At 42.3% G+C, this 8,729-nt stretch overlaps 1 long non-coding RNA gene across 1 annotated transcript; it reads right to left on the bottom strand.

The window, feature by feature from the left end:
- Positions 1-4,085: 4,085 nt before the first annotated feature.
- LOC145553815 (uncharacterized) lies at positions 4,086-5,762 on the bottom strand. The gene is made up of 3 exons (XR_014089864.1): positions 5,318-5,762; positions 5,152-5,235; positions 4,086-4,593 (listed from the first exon to the last, which is right to left on the bottom strand). It is a non-coding gene; the product is annotated as an uncharacterized LOC145553815 (long non-coding RNA).
- Between the last annotated feature and the right edge of the window lie 2,967 nt (positions 5,763-8,729).

An 8,729-nucleotide genomic window follows, 5' to 3' on the forward strand; every position in this document is an offset into this window, starting at 1 on the left:
GAAATATGATGAAAAATGGATGAAAGAGGAGGTCAGGGAACTGCTGAGGGAGAGAAACAATGCTTTCAGATCTGGAGGCAGGGGCCTGTTCTGATGAGCGGCACTGGAGGAGAACACCGAAATGAGACGGCGTACAGAGTGGAGGTGAAACGACTGTCTGTCTGGTCGGCCACCAACAACCTCCATTTGAACAACTCAGAGTCAAAGGTCAAACTGATTGGCAGCTTTAAAAGGTGTAAATCAGACATTCATCATTATTAATGGGGAGAGGGTGGAGATGGTGCCAAATTTCAGGTTCCTGGATATCTACATCAGAGAAGACCTGGAATGATAACTCCACTTCAGTCCTGAAGAAGGCACAGCAGCGACAGAACTTCCTGAGGATTCTCAGGGAGAACAACCTGAGAACTGAGCTGTTGGTGTCCTTCTATTGCTGCACTGTGGAGTTGGTGTTGAGCCATGACGTTTCACTGTGGTTCTCTAGCTGCACTGCGGCAGAGAGGAAGCAGCTCCAGACGGTCATAAACAACGTCCACAGATTGATTGGCTGCCTTCTTCCATGCCTCCAGTGCATGACACAGATGTGACGGCCGTTTCTACAACATGTCTGTCACACACATAAAGTGTGTCTGCTTTTAGTGTCTTGGGTTAGTAAGGACTTACTGTAAGCTACAGGTACAGGTCAGCTGTCAGAGCCTTGTGGAAATATATTCTAACTGCACAGCAGGAATTATCCCAGCATGTCCCTTCTGGCAGTTATGAATGAAGAATGAAGAGATTAAACAGTGCAGCAAGAGATGCTAAGGTCACGTTCACTCTGGAATTAAACAGACACAATGGAGGAGTTACAAAGGCAAAAACAGGAGAATCCCAGTTCACAGTAGGCATCATAAATACCAGCCTTATAATGAGACCCTGACTCTTAGAACTGATTAAGAGTTCAATAATTGGTGGTAACCAGAAAATTAGAACTGCAAATCTTAGTCACTAGAGTCACTTTTATTCATCTGCTGAGACAGAAAGAAGCAGCTCAGAACAAATGACCTGTGGGTCAGACTGAGAATACACTGAACAAGTTCTGCTTTATCTGTGGAGAGAAAGTTTTCTCCCAGAATCCCATTAGGAAAGTTAGAAATGTTGAAAAGCTCACCTAGCCCTCTGAGCTGCTGCGACTCAGCTCAACTTAAAAAGCTTTTAATCTGTTTCTCTTGTTTTATCACGTCTTATTTTCCAGAAAACTTTGCCTCTAAAGATTAAAGGAAAGTTTCATGCTTAGTCATGGACTCAACAGGTCACTTCCTGTCTCTCATGAATCCAGCTCTGGATGTTCTCAACAATGCGATTATTCTTTAAGACCAGATATGACTATTTTTGTCCACTTTATGAATGATGCTTGATTCTTAAATGTATTGCTTTTTACATCAGAGTCACCAGGAGGATCTTAGCACTGTCAATCAACCATGTGTACTCACTGCTCAATGTGCTAATGGTGGAGAAACAACTTATTGTTAAAGGAAAACCATTTATCCTCTGTTATCGGTGCCACAAGCCAAGCATTCACGACAGGCCCTGCTATCAGGAAGAAGCTGCAGTGTACTAAAAAGGGAGGGGGAGACGAGCAGGTGGATGTGAGGATGATTGCCAGTGCTAAGACCCGCCTCCTTGCTCTTATTGGTTGTTTGTAGTTAGAACTGGGAGCACTGTGAGAAGGCAGAGGAGCTAGAAGGTTTTCACAAATTATCTATCTCATAATGGGGGGAGGGATTTACATACATATTTACACATTTCAACAAGAATTTAAAAAAATATATATATTTTTTAAAAAGTTACATACTGCATTGTTAAGCACTGATCTGATAATATGTATTTGTTCCTTTTTATTGGAATTTTTCCTTTCTTCTCCCTAAACTGCGTGTGATATGTCTGGATAGTGGTTCAAATGTGCTAAAACGTGGTTGTTATATCAGCTGTTAAATGCTGTGCTGATCCTCAAACTAAGGCAGCCATTACTGATTCTAAGGTTTGTACAATATGATTTTCTCCCTTCGTGTCACAATGAGCTGCAGCAGATATTAAATATTTCCACTGATGGTGCTTTAAAGTACTTGTGGGTCTTTAAGGAACTGTGATGTTCCTTTAGAACCTTTATTAAAAGAACCACAGACAACGTATATGAATTTTATGACCAAGCTTCTGCAGAAGGAGAGACTCAGCAAACTGCTCCTCCGAGTCGTTCACAGAGCGTTCTGCCTCACTCTGCTTGAGCAGGACTTTAATTTGGGAAAACAAAGTCAGAAAAGATCAACAATAAAACAGGCGGCAGCCTCTATCTAACTCACAGGTCATCTAGCTCTTTCCCTTGAGGGCGAACTTCAGAGGGAACAATCAGTTCACAGGAACAGATATTCTACACAGCAATCAGAAAGTATTCGCATAGCACGTTATTCACTGACTGAACGTTGATTAACTACTGATTAACATTAGACTGAATATGACTAAAGTAATAACAAAAATGATAATACCAAAAAATCTCTAGCAAACTGCTAAAAAAAAAAGAAGAAAAATAAGAAAAGGTGCTGATGTGCTCGATTTCTTTATTGATGGGTAGAGCTGTTAATCCTGGGTGTGACATCACTGAGCCAGTCAGTTGGACACTCTTCCACTCTGCTGATAGGCGTTGATCAGGAGTGGACATTGCTGTTGCCCCTATCTGAATGAGGTGGTCTCAGGCATTTGCCTGAAAACAAACAAACAAGCAAACAATAACAACAAAAAACTTCCTTCCAGGTGTTAAACCTAATTTTCAAAACAACAGCATAAATTTGTCACTGAAATCTACAAATTTATATCATTTTTAAACAGAGGTCAGGGGTCACACCCCTGTTTTAAATCTTAAATGTGGAATTTTCCTCACATTTGCTCCATATCCTGCATGGTGTTTTGGGTCATGACTTCTTTTAGTGGTGGCTTTCTTCTTGTTGTCCACTACTTGTCCGGCTCTCAGATGGAATATCAAAATATTGGCTCTTGCATCCCGTAGAGATCACTCAACCCTCACACAGAGTGACCTGACTTGGATTAGAATAATAATCACATTTCTAGCTATGAGGTGACATATTTAAATTGGCGTCTTCAAAGCTGTTTTAGCACAATATGTGTTTATATTGAGGATTTTCTATTTTGTGTCTCTCGTGCATTGAATCTGGACACAGATCAACTAATACGCTCTAATGAATTGATGCATCGTATTAAAAGAGCCCAACTTGTTGCTGGATCACAGTTAGAGGAGTTTTTGAGACTGGTGTCCACATCTCCTCACATGTAAGATGTGTCAAGCTGCAGGCCTCCACTTGGCCCCGGCTCTCTTGACCTCCTACGCCTTGATTCTCCATCCTCCCCCACAGCGGTAGCTCCTCTGATGGTAGCAACAGCACCATATCACCTCCAGCACCTCACCTCCCCCTTCCGTCTGTTAATTGGATGAGCTGTCATGGCGGTGAGGATGATTAAATTCCAGAGCAGAGTAGCTCTGTGGTGAACCAATCTACGGTTACGTTAAACCAATGAAAGGTCAGCAGGAATTGTGCAGTTCTTTGTTCAAAGTGGTTCCCATAACCAGGTTCAATGGCTTTAAGGTTCATTCTTCACTGTGAAAATAAGCAGAACAGACACATAAAGCTCACTGGATGTGAGAGCTTCACTCCTTCCTAACACTGCCTGCTGCCAGCCATGGTCCTTTTGAAGAGAACTTCCATTTAAAGGTTAAAGTTATTCATTTGGGTTAACCAAGCCTGAATTTTAGCTTTCTTGTTTAGGATGAAACTGGTTTAAGACATAGCACATCTTTCAAGGAAAAAAAGGAACAACAACTGTTTAAATAGATGCAAAAATGTTGTTTTTGAAAACGGTGATGGTAGGATCATGTTTTTGGGTAGTTTCTCTCAGTGGTACTGGAACATGAGGCGGATAGAATAATGAAGGAGGAAGACAAACTCTGATAAGGAGTCAGACCACCTGCAGTAAGACACGTGGACACATTTGGGTCTGTCTTTCAGTTAAATTTGAGTTTTAAAGATGGCCTAGTGTAACGCTATTGGGTAATGCGCAGGTCTGACTGCAAGATTTAGTGTTAACCACTTGGAGAATCAGAAATAGGTACGGCATGGAGTCAGGGTTGGGTGGATAATTGATGCAACTGAGGCAAAGAGCTTTGTTTATACTGCTTATTTATTGCAGTGGCAATAATAATGATAATAATGATGACAAAAAAATAAAATAAAAATAACAAAAGACTAAACAAAAATAAATTGTTCAAAAGAAGCAATGAGGGGGAAAAAGAAACCAACAAAGAAATAATAACAATCAGTAACACTTCAGAACCAAATGCAATTCAAAAAGGAGTCCAAAAGCAACGGGAGAAGAGTTCTTTTCCTTTTGATACTCCCTTAGAGTTTAGTTTGTTTCCTGTGAGAAAAGTGTCTTGATTTTCCTGCGTGAAAAGTGTCTTTTGATTTCCTACCACTAGGTGGTGTGTGGGTAGCTCGCCATCCTCCGTCATCAAGCAATTTGATGAAGGGGGAAAAAAAACCTGACCTAAAAGGGCCAGAAAACATACATTAAGTTCATATATAAATGTTATATTTATATAAGCTAAATGGGGAAACAAAGAATTAAATACATACTGCTATGTATTGACAACAACTTCATAAAATTGGGAAAGGAAAAATAAAGGAAAAGTCCTTTTAAAAGTGCACGTCATAATTCAAGTTCAACATTTCTCAAATAAAGTAATTATCAGTCGCTACAAACAACAACTAATAAATCAAATCAATCAACTTAAGAATGTGATTGATCAGAGTAGCTACAAACAAAATCACTAGGTACCAGACTTCATTGATGCACCAGTATGTAATACAACAACAAACAAAGAAATCATGAAAATCATCAAATCCAAAGTTGAAGGAGAAGCCTTTAAATATCAAAGGTGTGACCTTTAACTCGGCTTTAACAGTGTGATATTTTATTAAGCAAGTAGTTAGTAAATGGACTGAACTAATGTGGGCATCTGATTGTCGAGTTGGTAGCTAATGCTACTGGCGGCGCATAGCGGGAATAACGCTCCATCATACATATGAATGAATATTTACTCACCGTCGAGGAACGGATTGTCTAAGGAGGTGGATGCAATGTTAACTGGTTCTCATCAAAGGTATATCAGGCATCAACAAGCCCAACCTGGTGAGTATTGCAGCGGATATATTAGCGGCGCTAGCATTGCAAATATAACGTCAAGTTCAAATGGTATTTGACAACTCACCACAGATCCTTGAGTTTTAGATGTGTAATCGTTCAGCAATGAGCCGATTTGGAGAGTTCAGATTGTTTAATTAACAACCGACGCCACAACCGACAGTGAGCAGCAGCACAGTGGATACCCGGAAACACACATGAGAGTCCCAGAGGTTAAAGGGATTACTTAAAGGGAAGGTGGTTGGGGCGTGGCGGTCACGTGGGTTACATGTTCCCCCCCTGATCCCATGCACGTCCCCGTACATGGACCAGGTTGAGTCTGGATGGCTGGCTGGATAATACCAGGAACAGTCATGTGCTCATCCTCCTCAGTCCCTTCAAGTGCATGTGTAAATGCAGTGGTCAGTCCATGAAACAATAATTGGATACTCTTCAACAGCGGGTGACCGAGTTGGGAGTACTGCAAGCGTTCCGGTGGTCTTCTTGCTCGGGTTGACCTCCGCAAAAATGGTACTGATTCGGGACTCGATGGTTCCGTTATGGAACTTGATGATTCTGGTTCAGGGCTTGATGGTTCTGTTTGAACAATTAAGTCCACTTCTGGTTCCATATTATTGGTGGAGGGCTCTGGAGTAACAGGCTCAGGAACAGGATCTCCCTCAGCAGCAGGATCTCCAGTAGCATCTCCTAAGGAATCATAAATGTTTGAACTGATGTTTACCGCCTCTCTGTCCACAGCTTGAAGTTTCCTTGGTTCCTCTGCAACAACTGTGAGTTCCTGTTCCAAATCCTCTTCTGCAGCAGAGGGTGGGGGTTGATCAGGAACTTCAGGTAGGTCTGCAGGCGGAACAGGTTGCTGAACAGGAGGTAATGGTGAATTAACAACAGTGATGAATTTCACAGGTTCGAAGGAAGAGGGATTATAAACAGGTAAGATGATCTCTTCTTCTAATGCATCTTTATCGTGAGGATCAGGCAAGTTCATAGGCAGGTGCTTTTTCTTTTTCACAGGTAAGTTTTTCACAGAACTTTGTTCAGGTAGGTATTTGCAAGGCAACAAAAGATCACGATGGAGTGTTCTGAGAGATTTATTCTGGTTCTCTGGTTTTACAGTGTAAACAGGGAGGTTGCTGGCCTTCTCCAACACTACATATATGTCAGGTTCCCATTTGTCAGCCAATTTGTGCTTTCCTCTCAGTCGGACATTTCTAACAAGAACCCTATCTCCTACAGCAAGTTCAGAAATGCTGATATGCCGATCAAAAGAGGTCTTGTTGCGAGACATCACTTTCTGTGCGTTCTCTGCAGCCAACTGATGGCTGTCTTGCAGGTGCGTTTTCAATCTTTGGACATACTGTGGGTGAGAGGTGGAGATGTCCTCTTCCAGCGGCAACCCAAAAGCCACATCTATGGGAAGACGAGGTCGGCGACCAAACATTAGTTCGTATGGAGAAAACCCAGTGACATCATTCTTAGTGCAATTGTATGCGTGAACAAGGGGTTTTACAAAATCTTTCCATCGAGATTTATTCTGCTCACTTAATGTCCCTAGCATGTTAAGCAATGTGCGATTGAATCTTTCCACAGGGTTACCTCTGGGGTGATAAGGAGTTGTCCTTCCCTTATGGATACCAGCAATATCACACAGTTCTTTGATGGTACGGGACTCAAAATCCGGTCCTTGGTCACTGTGTAGTCTCTCTGGAATGCCATAATGGACAAAGAAATTTTCCCACAAACATTTAGCCACAGTTCGAGCTTTCTGATTGGGTGTTGGAACAGCGACAGCATATTTTGTGAAGTGATCTGTAATCACAAGAATATCTTTCACTCTGCGGTCTGGCTCCAGAGACAGGAAGTCCATGCACACTAGCTCTAGAGGTCTTGAAGTCTTGATGTTGACGAGAGGTGCAGCCCGTTCTGGTAATGTTTTCCTTTTTACACATCGTTCACAGGTCTTGATTTTATTGTAAACATCAGTGGACATTCGTGGCCAAAAAAACCGGGAACGAATCAGGTCCAATGTCCTCTCGATCCCAAGGTGGCCCATATGATCATGAAGCTGAACCATCACCATATGCCGACACTCCTCTGGTAACACTAGCTGATAGGCAACACTGCTTCCCACTTGCCGTCTCCTGAGAAGAAGGTTGTTACGGAGCTCCAGTTTATTTACTTCTCTCAACAGGAGTGGCAGGTCTGGAAGTTCATCCCTCAGCGATGGCGGTGGAGATTCCCCTCTCTCAAGCTGAGCAATCACATGTTGGATGATGGGATCAGCTCGCTGTTTGGCAGCAAGATCAGCAGTGGAGAACCTGGGCAGAACAGAGGTGGCAAATTGGGTGTCATCTGTGTAACTATCAGGTAGGCTTTCCACATGGGCAGACAAAGAGAGAACAAGGGCATGGTCATGGTCATTGCTTGAGCTGAAGACCAGTTGGCGGTCACAGATGGCGTCAACAATGTGTTGGTCAATCGTGGTACAACCTGGTTCCTCCAGATGATGTTGAATGAACTTTAACACTCTCTCCCTTTCTTTGAAGGACTTAAGATCATCAGGCATTGCAGGATGTGGTCGTCGGGACAGGCCATCAGCATCCGCATTCAGTTTTCCTGCTCTGTAAACAATCTTAAAGGTAAATGTGGACAGAGCAGAGAGCCATCTATAACTTGTAGCATCAAGCTTAGCCGATGTCAAAAGGTAGGTCAGCGGATTGCTGTCTGTGACCACAGTGAATTGTGTGCCATAGAGGTAGTCATTAAACTTCTCAGTAACTGCCCATTTAAGTGCCAGAAATTCTAATTTATGTGCTGGGTAGTTTAATTCACTTCTGGACAATCCTCTACTTGCATAAGCTACAACTCGATTTTTGCCATCATGTTCTTGATATAGCACTGCTCCGAGGCCTGAAGAACTGGCATCAGTATGGAGAGTGTATGGCTTGCGAGGATCTGCAAATACAAGTACAGGAGAAGTAGTAAGTTTTTCAATAATGGTGTTAAATGCATGCTGACAGGATTCAGTCCATCGTTCAGCAAAAAGCTCTTTTGGGTTGAAATAGTTCTGGGGTTTCAACATAGGTTTCAGTTTCTTTTGGCTAGGTGGATAGCCAGCAGTAAGGTCATGTAACGGCTTGACGATTGTAGAATAGTCCTTCACAAATCGCCGATAATATCCTGCAAATCCCAGGAACGATCTCAGTTCCTTCAGGTTCTTTGGCACTGGCCAAGATGCAAGGGTAGAAATTTTATCGGGATCTGTCTCCACACCGTCTTTGGACACAACATGGCCAAGATACTTCACTGAAGTTTGGAAGAACACACATTTTTCAATGGACAGTTTTAGTCCAAAGTCCTTTAATTTGTTTAGGACTTTCATCAACCTTTCTTCGTGTTCTTCAAGAGTTGGTGCGAAGATGATCAAATCGTCAATAAAAACTAGAACTTCTTTTAGATGGAGCTCACCCATACACTTTTCC

This window comes from Poecilia reticulata, chromosome 11, assembly GCF_904066995.2.
Source record: "Poecilia reticulata chromosome 11, P_reticulata-male-v2, whole genome shotgun sequence".
Classification (NCBI taxonomy): Eukaryota; Metazoa; Chordata; class Actinopteri; order Cyprinodontiformes; family Poeciliidae; genus Poecilia; species Poecilia reticulata.